At 42.1% G+C, this 17,921-nt stretch overlaps 1 protein-coding gene across 2 annotated transcripts in view; it reads right to left on the minus strand.

Moving 5' to 3' along the window:
- Positions 1–6,725, minus strand: part of Cwc22 (CWC22 spliceosome associated protein homolog) — a 53,293-nt gene extending 46,568 nt beyond the window's left edge. For both annotated transcript variants that reach the window (XM_021192189.2, XM_021192188.2), the window contains exon 1: positions 6,522–6,725. The gene's annotated coding sequence lies outside the window, so the exon portion shown is untranslated. The remainder of the gene's footprint in view (positions 1–6,521) is intronic.
- Between the last annotated feature and the right edge of the window lie 11,196 nt (positions 6,726–17,921).

Consider the following 17,921-nt stretch of genomic DNA (forward strand, 5'->3'; position numbering starts at 1 on the left):
GCTCTTCCCAACACCACTCTATGGACTCTGTGATGAATTATTAAACTTCACGTCCTGTCACAAAGAAGCAACTCAGCAAAAGCACACCTGCTTCTGTGAGTAAAAAGGGTATTTCATAATAGAAGATGCAGCACTCCAGAGAACAGTACTTTACGATGATGGCTATTTTCCTTTTCCAGCAAGCACCAGAAACCAAATACGTAGTAGCATTTGTACAACATACTTCAAACTGTGAGCCAAAACCTATGAAATTATGTATCTGTTGATGACATGAAACCTTCAGAACATGAAGAAATACTCCAATGGACTGACTGCATTGTCCTCTTGACACAACACTTCTAGCTCCGTTCATTCCCTGGGTGTGTTTAATCCATGAGAGTACTCACTGAAATATGTGACACAAAACTTGCTAATAGTCTGTGCTTCTGCATTCTACAGACTAGCAGCAGGCTTAACAGGCTTTAAAAAAAATCCAAGTTGTCTGATGGAGAAATGGTAATATTAAACAATATTCAAAATTTAAGAAGAATCTTAAATTAGTTCTAAACGTCAAAGTGGAAGGTAGTATGACAGAGACTCGAGACATGTCTTTTCCCTTCCAAAGTAGGAAATGAGAGGAAGACTGGCCATAGTAACACACACACATGCACACACATATGTGCATGCACAAACATTTGTGAGAGATTTATCCCATGATATTCCAAGAAAGGAAATGATTTCATCTCAGAATCAGTTTTAGAAGGTCGTCAGATACTTATGGTATTCCTGGAAGAATCACAGGTATAGCAGGTTGATAATTGTCTGTAATAGTAAATCTCAAAGTCTCTGAAAACACAAAAGTTTTTGTTACATATATGGTAAATCATTTAACACTAAAACCTGGCATGTACCATCTTGAGTCCATGTACTTCTTGAAATATGAATGTGTTTGTTTAAAAAATGTTGACCTGGACCTCAAAGAGAAAATGCTTAGTAAATATTCCATTCCCTTCTTAAAATATAAAAAAAAAAAAAACATAAATGTCAAAACAGGTCTGATGTAAGCACATAGAGTAAGACATGAGAGCCTATGTTTGCTTCCAAGTCACTAATGAGTCAGATGTTCTGTGTCCCCACTTGAATTCAATTCCCACGTTCCCACACAAGAGGGATGTATGCAGATAGTTCAGGATATTGCCTGTTTCGAAGAGAAACAATGGTTACAAACATCTGATCAGTCTTCTGGTCTTTGATTCTCTGTACAAAGAAAAGCTTCAAGTTTAGAATTTGGAGATACCTTAAAACAGTAACATGCAGATGATTAGAGAAAAAAATACCCTAAAAATGATATAAATGAGCACTATACATTAACTAGGTGGAAGTTATTATCTGCCCTCATTTCTTATATCATGAAGATAATTTATTATTAAAGAGTACATGATACAATAACTTCACTTTAAAAAAAACAATTGTTGGTCTCTGAATGCTTTCCTTTTTACCAAAACATATTATCTATAAAAACTGGATTCTGATAATTTTTGTTTAAAAATTAGCCATCCAGTTCTAGATTCCAATACTAGTTCCCAGCTTAGTTTTAAATAATTTAAAAAGTCTACAGGTTGAACTTATTTATAGTCTACTTAAAAATAAATTATGACATTTATGGACAAACTCCTTCGATCCTGTCCTTTGGTCCTGCGTACTCCCTCCCTGCACTGCTAAGGTGGCTTTGATAGGTCTAAACATGATGTCCCTATTCCTAACTTCTTCACACTCCTCTTCCCCATCCCTACTTTCTCAGGGTTGATCAGGGTTATAAAATGATCTGTTGCAAAATCCAGAAAGAACTCCCTGCTTTGACCAGACACTGCTACAGATGTGGTCCTGCTGAGCCATCCCTCTGTCCTTCCAAGTTCTCAGTCCTCAGCTTATATATCACCCCTCAGCAATTCCTTTGCCTCCTGCTCTTGCCTATACTTTAACTATGCTCATGGATTCTTCATTCTGTTCATTACTATAACATAACACTGGAAGCTTTTGACACTTGCGTGTCACAAGGACAAATGACTATGGCTGACTTTCATCTTGCTATATTCTCTGAAAAGCACCTTCATTTCTACAGTGTCGGCTGTCATTTCAATCTAGCCCATGCTTCTCTATGGAGCTCCAGTGAGAGAGGAAGCCCCCATATGGACCCTGATGGCCTTCCAAAAGAAGGCAGTGCAAACTGGGCTCATTTCCTTCTCTCCATCTGAAGCCAGCTCTTCCTCTAGCTTGTCTCCTGTAAATGTTCCCAAGTGGCAATCATTTTTTTCTTCACTCTCAGTCAGTCATCAAGTCCTGATTTTATTCTTTTTCTTAATTTGCTGGGGTTTGGTTTTTTTTTTTTTTTTTTTTGGAGACAGGGTTTCTCTGTGTAGCCCTGGCTATCCTGGAACTCACTCTGTAGACCAGGCTGGCCTCAGACGCAGAAATCTGCCTGCCTCTGCCTCCCAAGTGCTGAGATTAAAGGCGTGTGCCACCACTGCCCGGCCAAATTTGCTGTTTTCCAATTCTCTGCCTCTGTATACAAGAGGCTAGCGGGAGTTTCCATTTAGAGAAGATCCCTAATAAAACCACTTCAGCTTCATTCCAGAGGCAGAGTGGGTCTGATAAGATTTCTCAGGCTTCTAGCACCATCTGTAACAACGTCTGAAATATAAGTTCCCTTTGCATCTAAACTTGGCACTCCACTTATGGAGAGCAAAAGGATCATTTTTAAGTGTCTGTAGAGCTGCCAGTGGGGAAACTGGGCTTTGAAATTAAACACACATTCCATTAGAATATGTTTAGGATTATCCCCTACTTTTCAAATGTCCTTAGACATTTCTAAAACAGAAACCTTTGTCTTTAGGTCTGTTTCTACAATGTTTCACTTTACAATATATTTTTAAGAGAAAATAATTTCTCAACAGCAGTCCTTTTGCTACTGAACAGAACAAAGCTAAGGGGCCTCCTCCCTGTCACCATCCCTGAATCATGGAACTATCTCTATCTTTTAGCTTACTTGCCCACATATCCTTGGGTCATGGCTTTGATGCTTGGGAGTGGGGCTTAATTTTATTCCATAGCCTGGTGCCTCATTCATTGAGCAAATGGTGTCATTACAGTTTCTCTTGATCTACTGATTTAAACTCAGGTTTCTACCCATTTTCTTGATAACAAAGCCTAAAGAAAACATTAATTTAAAAAGATCATCATCCTCACCATAATATATGCCTTTCAACAAAACACTTTAATGGTTCTAATCATATACCAAATCTTTTCTTCATTTGTTCAAGCTTGTATTTGTGCAGAAGAGTCTCTTTAACAACTGAGAAAATACATAATACAGGACCTCAAAACGATGAGGCTATAGCATACAGTCTTTCTGATAAAAACAATAGCTGTGGATAGGAAGGTAATATTTACATTCACAACACACAAGACATCAGTGAATGTTCTTAACCTTCAGGTAGAGGAATGTCCAGATGTTGTAGCTATGCTACACACTATTGCTGGGTGTACAAAAAAACAGGGGGTACCAATGCCAAGTCCTGAAGGGCAAGTAGGAATTGTATCCATCCAGAAAGAAAAGGTCATTCTGGACAGGGACCCACATACATACAGGCTCAAAGACATTTAAAACTAACAAACAAATGAATAATGACTTCAAGTCATTCCGGTAAGGGAAGTAATGAACATAAATGACATGGACCCTAAGAGACTCATGAGGCTAAATCATAAAAGGCCTTTTATGGATACAGCAGATCTCTGAAATTTTCAATCACTGACATAAACAAGCGCGTGCGCACGCGCACACACACACACATGCTAAGATAGTACCAGATACATAACAAGTTCAGAATCTAAAATTGTTTTATAAGGGGAAGGTAGCTTTAGATTATCTTAGATTCAAAGAGGAGTCAAGTTATTTTGACAACAGATAAAGAATACTCACTCTTCTACCCCTTATTCTTGGGGCCACCATGCTGTCTGTCATTATCAGTATCAAGGCAGCACTAGTAGATGCTGTGTGCCCTTTCAGGCATTATAAGAGGTAACTGGACCCAAATGATACAAACACAGGAATGTAGCATAGGCCTTCATCTTCACTTCATACTTTGTGCCCCACCCCCACCCCACTCTGCAAGTCAAATCTGGTCCCCAGCTTTGCCAACTAAGTCTGGTAACTTGCACAGATTGGTCTGAAATGACCTTTCTTATCATTAGAAGTTATGTTTGTCTTTTCTTCTGAGCATACTCTGGCTTACAGGAAATCTTATCATGCAGCTTCTAGTCACCAAGCACGACCGCCCCCCACAGCAGCTCTGGTCTAGAAGGCGCCTACCCTCGGCAAAGTGATTCAGAGCACCCACGGGATAGACTTTCAGGGAGGAAGTACTGAACTTTGTCCGGCTTAAGCCACTACTGAGTTAGGCTCAAAGATAAATTAAAAAACAGTTAATTCAAAAAAAAAAAAAAAAAAAAAAAACAGTTAATTCTGGGTCTTGCTTACTAAGTTATTAATTCTTTAATCACTGAAGCTTTTCCTAAAAAAGGATGCTCCACACTTTCCTTTCTGTTCACTGGCAGTTACTAACATGGCACAATAGGCAAAGGCTTGCTTGAATTCACTCCCCTGCCTGTGTGCTATCTTTTTAAAAAATGTTTTCAAAGCTTGTGCTGAGGTAAGCATGTCTTCTCCCATGTTCACTTGGGAGATGTAAGAAAAAGTGTTAACAAGCCCGAGAGTTTACTGAAATCCATACCAGAGGCCTTTATGCTCCATCAGCCTCCCTTGCTAGTAATTGTAGGGAACCTCAAAGTTGGCTCAAGACACTCCAAGAATGTGTTCTCTGCACAAAGGAGATTTATTTGTCCCAGAAGGACCAAGGGCAGGAAAGAGGAGACAAAGAGGCCACTAGGATGAGGGAGAAGGGGAGAGGGTAAAGGGCTATTTGTCCCAAGGGAACAAAGTACTGTCTCTGGATAGAGAGGAGAAGACATACATGTAGGAAAATATTAGTTTATGGGGGGGGTGAATTTCATTTAAATTGGACATGTTAATTAGTTGACCCAAAAGAGGCTTTGGATTGTTGGACTTCAATGCTTTGATAGCTCGATCTCTGCAGGGTTAGATCAGGGAACAGGTCTTGGGGGCTAGCTTTAGGAATGTAATCTAATGGTTTTTAGCAAGACACAGGGAACTGGGAAGAGAGCCTTGTCCACCACATTCAAGCTGGCTAGAGTCCCTGCAGTCATTTCAAACTTACAGAGAAAACAAGGGAAATCTGACATTAGTTCCAATCTGCTGTATTACCAATAATCACTTCTTTTCTGGAACTGGTCTATTCCCAGACTGAGTCTGACTGGGCCAGTCATGAACAAGTTAGGACTCAACTAAAATATCCAGTCTAAGCCAGGCAGTGGGGGTGCACCCCTTTAATCCCAGCACTTGGGAGGCAGAGGCAGGCAGAACTCTTTAAATTTGAGGTCAGCCTGCTCACAGGAGTGAGTTCCAAGTCAGTCAAGACTATACAGGGAACAGGAAAAATAACTAAACAAAAAGCAGTTTAAATACAGAGCACAATTAACAGAAAAGGTAGGTCATTTTCACATATATGGATTTTTTTTTATTTCATATACATATACGCACAATTCAAGTTGCTGGTGCAAGTGGCTATCAGCAAGCAGGTATCCCGTCCCCCTGAATCTGAGATTATAATTTGTTGTGATCCATCTTGTGGGTGCTTGGATCTGAATCGAGATCCCTCTGAAAGAGTGCTTTTAACCACTGGGCAAACTCTCCAGCGGCTTGCCGGGACTCAGTTACTGTTTCTATTAATGCCTGCTCCCCAAATTATTCTTCCCTTACCTAAAAAAAATGTTAAGTGGCTACAATGTATCAAAAACAGTCTTGCATTTAGAGCAGGTGACACAGCTGGAACACTGCTGTTTGTGAATGTGTACTGTAGGGCCAGCAGCTCGCTAGTAGGGGCAGGGACTGCAAACCCATGTCTGGAAGTTACAAATAATAGAGGCTTTTAGAGTTAGGATTAACTACGAGACCTAAACACAGAAGATGCGAAACATGGAGCACTAGAGCTAAACATAACAGGGGTTCAGTCAAGTCAATGAAAACGACCCATAAATGAAAATGTAATACAATTGGCTACTGGGATATTAAGCTGGAATGAGGCAAACGCGTTACGAGAATTTATTAATGCCAGCCCTGGGAAGCCGACTGGGGACGCGACCCAGGGAGCTCCCGGGAGAGGTGTTCACCCGCGACAACCCAGACCAAGGCCCAGACACGCACGCCCGGCCACCGGCGCTAGGCCCAGCCCGCTCACACCGCACCTCCCGGGCCGCCGGTGGAGACCGCGCAGCCACGTGAGGAAAGCAAAGCCCACCAGGCAAGTGCCCACTCGCAAGTCCCTGCCCTCTCCACGCGACCTAGCAACCCGCCGCCCCCACTCTGGCTCCTAGTCTATCCCGAGTCTTCAGAGTTCCGTAATTACCTAAAGCTCCACCGCGCCGCCATCATACCGGAAGAGCGTCAGTTCCCTTTCCCGGGTGAAAGTAGCGCGAGAAAGTCGTGAAAAACTGATAGTGGATTGGCAGATGTGTTATACTATTAATGATAATTCGGTATAGTAACACCAGACTCAAAGCAATCCAGCTATTAACACTGTCACTCCTTACGAAGAACACGAGAAAAGAACGTGTGAGTCCCAGTGAACTACAAAGTCCAGCATGCTCTGGCAGCGCGGACGGAAATGAGTAGTAGTTGGAAGCCGCAGTGCATGACGGGAATTGTAGTTCGTGCTGGTAGTCGGTCACACTAGAGAGACTTGAGAGTTAGGTTTTTGAGGCTTGCATCTTATTCTAACACTACTCATCTTCTAAAGCCATAAGAAGTAGCTCTTAGTTGTCACCTTACCTTTTTTTTTTTTTCAGTGTAAAACCTTAACGCTAAGATACATACTAGGAAACTACCGCAGAGGCTTACTATATAATACCTTGCCTGAAGATAATAAAAAAAGTAGCGATCCCTTTCAGATTTTTGACAGAAGCTTTACCAAAAGTCTGTTTGGGGGAAAGGGGCGAAATGACAAAATATTTAGCATCTATTAAGTTCCAAGATTTTAAATTCAAGTGAATGGAAGACTATCTGATTATAAATGATATGTTGGAAGGATAATGGGAAGAATATTGGAGGCCCAACATGGTGGCATCTGCCTTTAATCCAAGTATTTGGGAGGCTGAGACTGGCATTGTGTGTTCTGGGACATCCAGAGCTACAAAATGAGCCCCTGTCAAGAAAGAAAAAGAAAGAAAGAAGGGAGGGAGGGACAGAGAGAGGGAGGAAAAAAAAGAAGGTGAAAAAAGAAAAGAAGCAAGTTGTATTTATGATAAGGGGGTGACTATCTTCAGAGATGGAATATGAAATCTGTAAAGAGTTCAGAGCACTGGCCTCAATTATACTGTTTCCTTAGTCTTTGATTTTCAGTGTTAACAAAAGGTAAGCATTAAAGAGTGTGCTAATGCGATTGGAAATCTCTCCCTAAAACAACATCATCTTTATATTCCAACGTGTTTTGTAAACCAGGCCTGGCTTTTCCAAGAATTTTGTTTATTTTTTAAACAGAGACAGGGTCTCATTATGTAGCCCTGGCTGGCCTGGAACTTACTATGTAGACCAGGCAGGTCTTGAACTCACAGGGATCTGCCTGCCTCTGCTTCCTAAGAGCTGGCATCAAATGCCTGGGGCAGAAAGCTCTGCTTCTCTATTATAAGTTAAGTGTGAATGAGCTTTCAGCATTTTCCTAGAGATAGTATGACTTCGTTCGGGTTTCTAATGCTGCGAAGTGACACCATGACTACAGCAATTGTTATATTCAAACGAACAAACAAGAAACCAATCTAATTGGGGCTGGCTTACAACAGAGGTTATTCCATTATTGTGATGGTGGAAATCATGGTGGGGAGTATTATGACATCTAAGTAGTCGTGGGGCTAGAGAAGGAATTGAGAGTTCTATATCTACATCCACAGACAGCAGGAGGAGACTTTCGAACACTGGCCAGGCTTGGGCATCTGAGAATTCTCAGCCCACCTCAGTGACACACTTCCTTCCACTGCACCACGGCTACCTCAACAAAGCCACACCTCCTAATTCCTATCGGTCTATATGGGCCATTTTTATTCAAACCCCCACAGGGTATAAACAAAAGTAAAAATCCTGGGCTAGGCACTTTAATCCCATAATTTAAGAGGCAGACCTGATCTCTTTAGAGATTTGAAGACCAGCCTGATCTATATAGTCAGTTCCCAGCCAGCCAAGGCTACATAGTGAGCTGTTAATACTAGTACTTGGGAGGCAGAGGCAATAGCTCTCTAAGACTTTGAGGCTATCCTGGTCTACAGAGTCAGTTTCAAGCCAGCCAAGGCTACATATCAAGACCATGTCTCAAAAAANTGTGTTTGCCAGGCACTGGCATAGCCTCACAAGAGGCCGCTATATCAGGGTCCCTTCAGCAGAATCTTGCTGGCATGTGCATTAGTATCTGGGTTTGATGGCTGATGATGGGATGGATTCCCAGATGGGGTAGTCTCTGGATAGTCCATCCTTTCATCTTAGCTCTAAATTTTGTCTCTGTTAGGTTGATCTTCTTATGGGACTCCTAGCACTGGAACTCTGTTGCCTGCTTTCTGTTGCCTATTTTGGGGACCCTTTCCTTCTAATAGGAAAGGAGGTCCCTCCTCCTACTGTAACATGATATGCCATGGCTGTTTGATAATCATGGGAGGCCTGCCCTTTTTGGAGGAGTAGTAGAAGGGAGATGGGGTGGGAGAAGGAAGGTGGGGGAAGGGTGCTGGGAGAAGAGGAAGGGTAACTATGGTTGGGATGTAAAGGATAATGATAATTTATTTAAAAAAAAAAAAACTATCGTATTTACAACTTTATTCAAATACCACAAGAACAAATGACAAACGATTTCCTGCCTGGGATTTGCACTATAAAAGTCGTTTGTTTGTTTGTTTGTTTGTTTCATTTACTTAGAAAAAAATCATCTTAATGCTCATTAACAAAAAAAAAAAAAAAAAAAAAAAAACAGAAAGAAAAAAGAAAACCAAACCAACAACAGCAACAACATTAATAAAGCAAAGATAATAAAATTCTAGAGCTGGTCCTCACCCTGTATTAGAGTTTCTAAAAGAGCAGTTTTGATAGAATGAATATATAATAAGAGATGTATCAGGCTGGCTTAAAGGATGTGGTATGGATAATTATCTTAGTTAGATTTTTATTGCTGTGAAGAGACACCATGACCATGGCAACTCTTATAAAGGAAAAGATTTATTGGGGCTGGTTTACAGTTTTGGAAGTTTAGTCTATTATCACAATGCACAGGAAAAATGGTAGCACTTGGGCAGACATGGTGCTAGAGAAGGAGTTGAGAGTTCTACATCTTGATCTGCAGGCATCAAGGAGATTGTGTGCCACACTGGGCATAGCTTGAGCATAGGAGATGCTGACAATGACACACTTCCTCCAACTAGGTCATACTTCCTAATAGTGTCTCTCCCTATGGACCAAGCATTAAAACACATAAGTCTATGTGGGCATACCTATTTAAACCACCAAAATATTCCAAGGATAGCTGCATCACAGTGGAAGGGGCAAGAATTCTGTTGTTGCTCAGTCCATAAGACTGCAGTCTCTGTAGTCCTGTCTGGTGTTGGGAGTCCTGGAAGGTTCCTGGAGAGCTGCTGTTTTTCATCCTGTTTTGGAATCCTCAAGAAGTTGGATTGAATACTGGCAGCAACAGGATAGAACAACCTGCTATTAATGGAGAAGGTGCAGACAGAAAGCAGTTTCTTTCTTCCATGTCTTTTTATGTGGGCTGCCCTCAGGATGTGTGGAGGAGATTAAGGATGAGCCTTCCTTCTTCAAATGATCTGATTAAGACAATCCCACAGGAGTGTCTAGGAGCTTTGGTTTTAGTTGATTCTAAATGTAGAATGTAAGGGTCTTTGATTTGTGAAGAATAATACCCCAGACTCAAGTAGTGTACAACAGGAAAGAGTGTTTATTCTGCAGAGGACCTGCGTGCAGGGGTTCACCATACATCAGAATGGACGACAGAGGTAAGGGTTTTGCAGTGTCAAATGTAAAGCCTACTAAGGTGGTGACTTTTACCTTCTTTACCTTGATTGGTTGGCTCTATCTCCAGGGGTATGAGTGTCTTTGTGATTGGTTAAGTCTCTGGAGGATTCTGGGAACTTATGCTGATTAACTATACTTGGCTCAAGCTAGGTAGTGGGGCAGCTTTCTGAATGGCTGTCCTTGAGGGGTGGTTGTATATGGAATTGACTTGCTTTGGACTTTTCCAGTTCTGGGAAACAGAAACTTAGGCCTACTCCCCCAAACTGCCAGTTTGCAGTCTTTCCTGGAGTGAGCCTGGCTATGACTAACTCAGTACTCTTAAGTCAAGTTGGCAACTGAAGTTAGCCATCTTACACTCGTGTGTTACCTGAGATTCTGGTCTTCAGGGCTGAAGAAACAGCTGTGATTAACATGAGACCAGCTCCACTACTGTGAAACCTTTGCTTTGCTGGGGTAATTGACAGGGGTCAGCTGGAGATGACAAATTAGGCCTGATTAAGAAGAGCATGCTTTTAATTCCAGCACCTGGGAGGCAGAGGGAGGAGGCTCTCTGTGAGTTCAAGGCCAGCCTGGTCTACAGAGCGAGTTCCAGGACAGCCAGGGCTACACAGAGAGACCCTGTCTTGAAAAACAAAAAAGAGAAAACAAACAAATAAACAAATATAAAATGTATAGTTTGAAGAGAAAAAAATAGAATTTAATGTTGCATCCAAGGATGTGTGAAAGAGATAAGGAAATTAAAGAGAGACCTGATTTACATTGAAATAAAGAGAAGAGTATCCTCAGACAAGACCCCTTCCCAGCTAAGCTTCCAACATATAAAACAGCATAAGGTCTTTCCTGCTCCTGTCTAACATCAACAAGCAAAACATGTTGGTCAGTCATCCAGGGGTCCAAAAAACATCCCTAACTGGCAATTGAACTTGGCAGTGTCGTCCACCAGGTGCTGGCTTAAGATTCTGAAGGATGGGAGAGTAAAGAGTCATGGATTACTGCCCCCTTGGCGAGTTTCAGAGTGCCCTTGAGACGGGGAGTGTGTGGTGGAAAGTCTTTATACGAAGGCCTTGAGACATTGTTATGTTAAGCTTTGGAAGTAAAGCCTAGATTGCTCTGGAGACCCAACGATGCTGGAGATGCCAGAGTTGTGGGATGTCTGACAAGGAGGGCTGCACACAGCAAGTGGAACTATTCCAAAGATAGATGTATAGTGTAAGTAGAAAAGCTGGAGGAACAGGACGATTTAAGCCCCTTGACACTGGACACGGAGCTACAGTATTTGCCATTCACTCTGCTGAGTCCTCTTCTTGCTTCAGTTCAGTATTTCCTTACTATGTCCCCATCTCTCCCTTCTTCCTAAATTCTAAGCGAATTCATGTTGAAGGTATGGAATTCACCTTTTTATTTTATAGGTGATTATAATTATGAGATTTCCTGGAGTCTCAGAAGAGACTTTGGACTTAACAGTGTTGAGCCTGGAAGAATATGGGGACTTTAGTGGAACTAAATGTATTTGCACTACGGTTTGGACATGAGCCTGGGGGGCCAGGGAGTGTATGTAGTGTCTTGAATGTGATGCCACATAGTCTTGGAGATTTGAATACTCAGTTCCCAGTTGGTGGCACTGTTTGAGAAGGTTTATGGGGTGTGGCCTTGCTGAAGGAAGTCATTGAGGAGGGCACTAAGATTTCAAAAGCTACATGCCATTCCTAGTTCACTCACCATGCTCCCTGATTACAGTTTGGAGATGCAAGCCCTCAACTTCCTGCTCCAGTGGCCATTGCTCCAGTCTTCCATCACAGACTCTTACCCCTCTGCAACCATAAGCCCAAATAAACCCTTTCTTAGAAAAGTAACTACTTTAACCACTGTTAAAGCATGGCCCCTATTATTTATTCACAAACTATCTACCCATCCAAGTTACTTCACATTCTGCACTCACTTCCTAATATTTTAAAGAGGAATAATGCTAATCACTTCCATGCAGTTGTAAGTATTGCATTAGCTGATAGACATGACATATTCAAGATGACCACTAAGTGTGTCGTCTATTTATTTCATGTTCAAGGTATTTGTCCATTGTTGATTATTTATTTGAGGTTCTTAAAATATTTGCGCTAATATATGTTAATTATAATAAAGGTGAGACAGATGAGAGAGATCCACCACAAGGAGCATCAGGCACACATGAGGCTTTGTCAAAGCACTACTTGGCTCTGTTAGAAATCAGTCGTTGTTAATGATAAATCCTTTCAGCATTACTGTAGTCAGTTATTACCATATTCATGTCTCTATAAACAAGCAAGTATTAGGTGATGACGCAATTGGGCTCCTCGATTGGCAGCTGTTAACCCCTCCCTTATTTCCCTGGACATCTTAAGCAAAAGGACTGTGAGTCAGCCTGCACAGCCAGCCCAGTGTCAAGACTTCTTACACTTTCTCTACTCACAGCCTCTTTTTTTCCCCCAAGGAAATCGTATATATCACAGGTGTATAGGCATGTAAAATACGTGGGCAAATTCTATCTGTATAACTTGAACCACCTCTAATTCCAATTGTTGATTGATCCTCTTATTGATGCCCCTAATGCATTTTCAATTTCTATTAGTATGTAACTTTTTAATTGCTTCCATCTGTCAATTAAATTTCTCTGTGGAGTGTTGAATCATTTCTCCGTGTCTTCTTGAAGCTCAAGATTCCTATAGGTTGATATTTCATTTGCTTCCTTTTTTTTTTTGTTTCTTTGTTTCTTTCTTTCTTGTTTTTTTTTTTCCTTTCTTTCTGGCATATATTGTGACCATAAGGCATGGTTCAACTCTTGATATTTGTTAGCATGAGACATCATGTGGGATTTGAAAAATTAGGTATTTATTCCAGGTCTTGTCATATGGCTTTGTGTGTGTGTGTGTGTGTGTGTGTGTGTGTTTGTGTGTGTGCCTATCTTTCCAGAAATCTAAGTAGGTTGCTTATTTTATATGTGCTTTTGATGACTTCAACTCTTTCAGCATCAGACCAGATTTGTCCCAAGCTTACTGTTTGTATGTTGCCACTACAAGAGAACCATCCAAAACCATGTTTGTCTTAGATCTGAGATGGTATTTTAGACAGGACTGGAGTTTCCACAGAAGGGTAGTTCATTCCCACAAGGCTATCCCTAAGGTCAGGATAGGCCCAGTACATCATACATATTCAAGTAGCTTTGCAAGGCACAGAAGGATTCTGCCAGTTCTAAATGTGTAACGTTTAATTTTTAATGTCAACTCAACTGGAATTAGACTCACCTAGGAGGCTCACCTCTCCATGAGTCTTTGAGGGAGTTTCCAAAATGAGGTGGGAAGACATACCCTGAATGTAAGTGGCATTCTCTCATGTCTGGAGACCCAGACTGAGTTTAAAAAGAGAAAAAGGAAAACAAAACAAAACAAAAATCCAAGATGAGCACCAGTATTCCCCTTTCCTTGAAAACTATTTGGTACCTGTCTTAGTTAGGGTTTTACTGCTGTGAACAGACACTATGACCAAAGTAACTCTTATAAGGACAACATTTAATTGGTATTGGCTTATGGTTCAGAGATTTAGTCCATTGTCATCAAGTTAGGAGCTTGGCAGCATCCAGGCAGGCATGGTGCAGGAGGAGTTGAGATTTCTACATCTTGTTCCAAAGGCAAACAGAAGACTGGCTCCCAGGGAGCTAGGAGGAAGGTCTTAAAGCCCATGCCCACAATGACAGACTTCCTTCACTGAGGCCACACCTATTCCCACAAGGACACACCTCCTAATAGTGCCACTCCCTTGGTCAAGCATATTCAAACCACCAGAGTACCACAGACCGAACATCCTCCATTGCCTCCTTTATCATGATAAAATGTGAGCCAAAATAAATACCCTTTTTCTCTTGCATTCATTTTGGTCAGGAATGTGGTTAGATCAATGAGAAAATAACTACCAGAGACTATAATCACTGTGTGTATGTGGACTAATCCCAGGCTACTAAACCAGGTCCCTGGTCACCAATGCAACCAAAATGCATCACATGTCTGAGTCCACACTTCACTAAGACCAGCACAGTGCTAGGGCAGGCCCAAGGCCTGCATTTCTGTCTGCTTTCCTGTTATTAAGCTGAATAGGTGGCCAAAGACTTCTACCATCAGCCAGAGATGAAGCTGACTGGAACAGAGATCTAATAGATGAGGCCACCTGTTTTTTTTTCCCCAGGATTGGGGCTGACCAGAGGCTCTTGTCTATAGGCAGGCAATGGAAGGGGGAAACTTTAACTCCTACCTACTGAGATTTCACCATCCCATCTCTAAATTCGGGGGCTAGGCTCTGTGATCTCCCCTCTTCTATGTCTAGTGAATAACATCTTGTTGCCTATTGTTTTTCTATCCTGTTTAAAGAAGTCCTGTAGCCACTATGAGTGACCTTAACATGGGTCACATATGGATCCCATCATCAGAACAAACTTCACCCTTCCCAGTCTCTAAGCGCACCCACCCACCTGCCGTTTCTGGTTGTGATGCCTGTCAAAACCAGAGTTGAGTCTGTCTTACCAGGTTGCAGGTCTCTATCCGGTTGTGAAGCAGGTGTATGAAACACCAAATGTAAGAACTAACCTGGGGACAGCTTTCCTGCATAAGCTTGGGGAAATGAATGGTGGATATTACATTTCTCCACTGAGGCTGGCACCGAGACAGGATACCTGGGTGCTCCAGGCCCACTCTAAAGGCAGCAGTGATGTAGGCTGAAACCTCATTCTGTCTCAATAGATGCAAGTTTAAGTCTGGTGCTGGGATAGTTCTAGAGCCTCTGTTTGAAAATTCTGGCATGGTACTCGATCTTTGGTTCCTGTATAATGCAAGGTCTAACCATGGTCACCTAGATGACTTTTAAGACAGTCTTGTGCTACTATTTATATTCTGTTCCCTGGTAGGAGAGAGGTTTCCTAGTCTCTCTCCTGCCTCATATTGGAAACAGTCTCAACAGCTATTGAATTGGGGATAGAGGTCATGGGGCCTGTCTCACACTAGGGTGCACTGTGCTGGACTTCATTTCGGGAAAGGGGTTGTGAGGTAGTCCCATTCTTGGTTTCACTGTGATGGGTCTCACACTGGTTTTGATGGTGAAGGATTGGGTTTAACTCCCTTTGCCTTTGGCAAGCTGCTTTTGAGGTGTTCTAGTAGGACACTCTGGCAATTGTAACTTGTCTTTGTTACTTTGTGTGTTCTTTTTTTCTTCCACTTTTCTCCACCCTTTTCCCCACCATTTCAAGCCCTAATACTAGATGGGGGAGGAGGGGAGAATAGAGAGGAAAAGAAAGAAGTTCCCGAATAAAGTTAGGGGTCAGAAAGAGGGCAACATTATCGTTAGGCAACTTTCTGTTGATTAGGGGTGTCAAGTTCCTAGGGGCAAGTTTGATCTTTGCCATCAGGTTTCTTCTTGTTGTTTCTTCGTTGTGCATGCCTACTTAACAAACCATGACCAATAGCAACCAACAACAAGGAACCAACAACCGACAGCCCACATTGCCTTTCTGAGCCTTAGCTCCCCAGAATTCCAAAATGTCACACAATCATACAAAATATCTGCAGCTGGCAAAATCATGCCCCTGCTAGAGCAAGAGGCAAATCATAATCAGCTTCTGTGGAAAATTTGAAGCAGCCCCATATCCCACAACTGGATTAAAATGAGAACATATTCTTATAATATTTCTGTGGGTTTTTTGTTTTTAATTTTGTAATTATATTTATGTACAGAAAACTTAGCAGTGTACATACATATAACCCAGATTAGCCGTGAGTTCTTTAGCCTTTGCCTTTTCCAACATGGCAATGTGAGCCACAGATTTAGGACCCAGGACACTGCCTCCCCAGTGGTGGTGGATCTCGTCATATCTGTCATTATAATTGGTCCTAATAGCTTCCAGCAGCTTAGCCAGAGCACCCTGTCTTCCGAGTTAACCTGTGTGAAGGCAACAGTGGTGCATGTCTTCCTGTGGACCAAGCGCCCCAGCCTGGCCTTTCCCTGATGATGTAGTAGGGCACCTTTAACACAGGGCAGACAGGAAAACCACCAGCTCAATGGGGTCTACATCATGGGCAATCACCACCAGCTGAGCCTTCTTGTTCTCCACTGAGGAGTGAACTGTATTGACTCCTGCTCGGAGGACAGGTGGACTCTTAGTTGGGCCTTCCCCTTTGCGAGCAGCTTTCTTCTCAGCACGGGCCAGTAGCCTTTGCTTCTTCTCTTGCTTTGTCTTTGGCCTGTACTTGTGGGCAAGCTTAAGCAGCTGAGTAGCTGTTTGCCTGTCCAGGGCCTGGGTGAACTGGTTAATGGCAGGTGGTACTTTGAGTCATATAGAGGATGGCTCTTTGCTGCTGTAGCCTGGTGTAGCGGGGCCATTTGACAAAGTGTGTTAGATCTCTTTTGGGCTGGATGTCCTGTCCAGTGCCAAAATTCTTGGGCCTTTTCTCAAACAGAGGATTGACCACATTTTTGGACTCTTGTTTCTTGACAACAGCATGGGGCTGGGGCCACCTTCTTCCCCTTGGCCTTCCTTCTTTTGGTCATCTTGCTCTGCTGGAGGAGAGAGCATTTCTGTGTTTTTTAAAAGAACCCCAAACCGCAAATCCTCACTACAGGCAATGCCTTTCTTCCTGGTTTGTTCGGTGGATTTATTCCTTTGCTCTTCTTTTCTTTTGTCACCAAAAGCAGTCACTGTGATAGCTCACCCAGTCTCTTACTGATTTTTCTGTTGTTGTAAAGAGACACCATGACCAAGGCAACTAATAGAAGAACAGGTTCATTTGGGGCTTACCATTTCAGAGGGTTAGAGTCCAAATCGTCATGGCCGCAGATTGGATGCATAATGCAGAGTCAGTAGCTGAGAGCTTACATCTTCTCTGCAAGTAGAAGGCAGAGAGATCTCAATAGGAATGGCATGAGCTTTCAAAAATTTACCTCTAGCAACACCTTCAACAAGGCCACACATTTTAATCCCCAACAGTTCCACCAACTGGGGACCGAATGTCCAAATATATGAGCCTATAGGGTTCATTCAAACCACCACACTCACATCTACTGAATATGCATGCCTTAGCTTAACAACTTGATGTGTCTAAGGGGAGATGATAAACAGAGGCTCTTATTTATCTGCTGTTTTGTTCTACATTCCAAAGCACATTTTGTATCGCTTAGTGGTCCATGGTCAGTATTGCTTCTTTAGAGTAGCATAATGAAGCAATTCTTCAAATGAGTTTAACTCTAGATTCAGAATCTTGGGCGCCTGATAGTCTCTCTCTGAGATTCAATCAACTCCACATTGCATTTTTTTTTTCTATTGATGAAATCTATTGATGTTTGCCTGTGCCTGGGTGAACTGGTTAATGGTAGGAGATACTTTGAGTCACTTACAGAGGATTGCTCTTTGCTTGACACTATAAGCTGTGCAAGATCATGTAATCTTGGTGTATTCATTCTTGCAACACAGCTCAAACTTACTTTACTTCTCTTTCCTATGCTACACTGAAGAACTGGAAACTTATGTCCCAGAAAGAAAAAATAGGTAGAATTTGGTGTTTATAGAACTCAAAGCAGCTTCTAAGCCTTGTGCTATGACCTCTCTGATTTTACTGGGGATGAGAAATGCAGCAGTTTTTTTCCTTTACTTTGAAATGGATTTTTAGCCTTTCTGTGCATACCGCATCCCTAAACCATTTAACAAAGGGATATGCCCCTGGTTCTTCAGGGGGTG

The sequence above is a fragment of the Mus pahari genome, chromosome 3 (genome assembly GCF_900095145.1).
Source record: "Mus pahari chromosome 3, PAHARI_EIJ_v1.1, whole genome shotgun sequence".
In the NCBI taxonomy this organism is placed as follows: domain Eukaryota; kingdom Metazoa; phylum Chordata; class Mammalia; order Rodentia; family Muridae; genus Mus; species Mus pahari.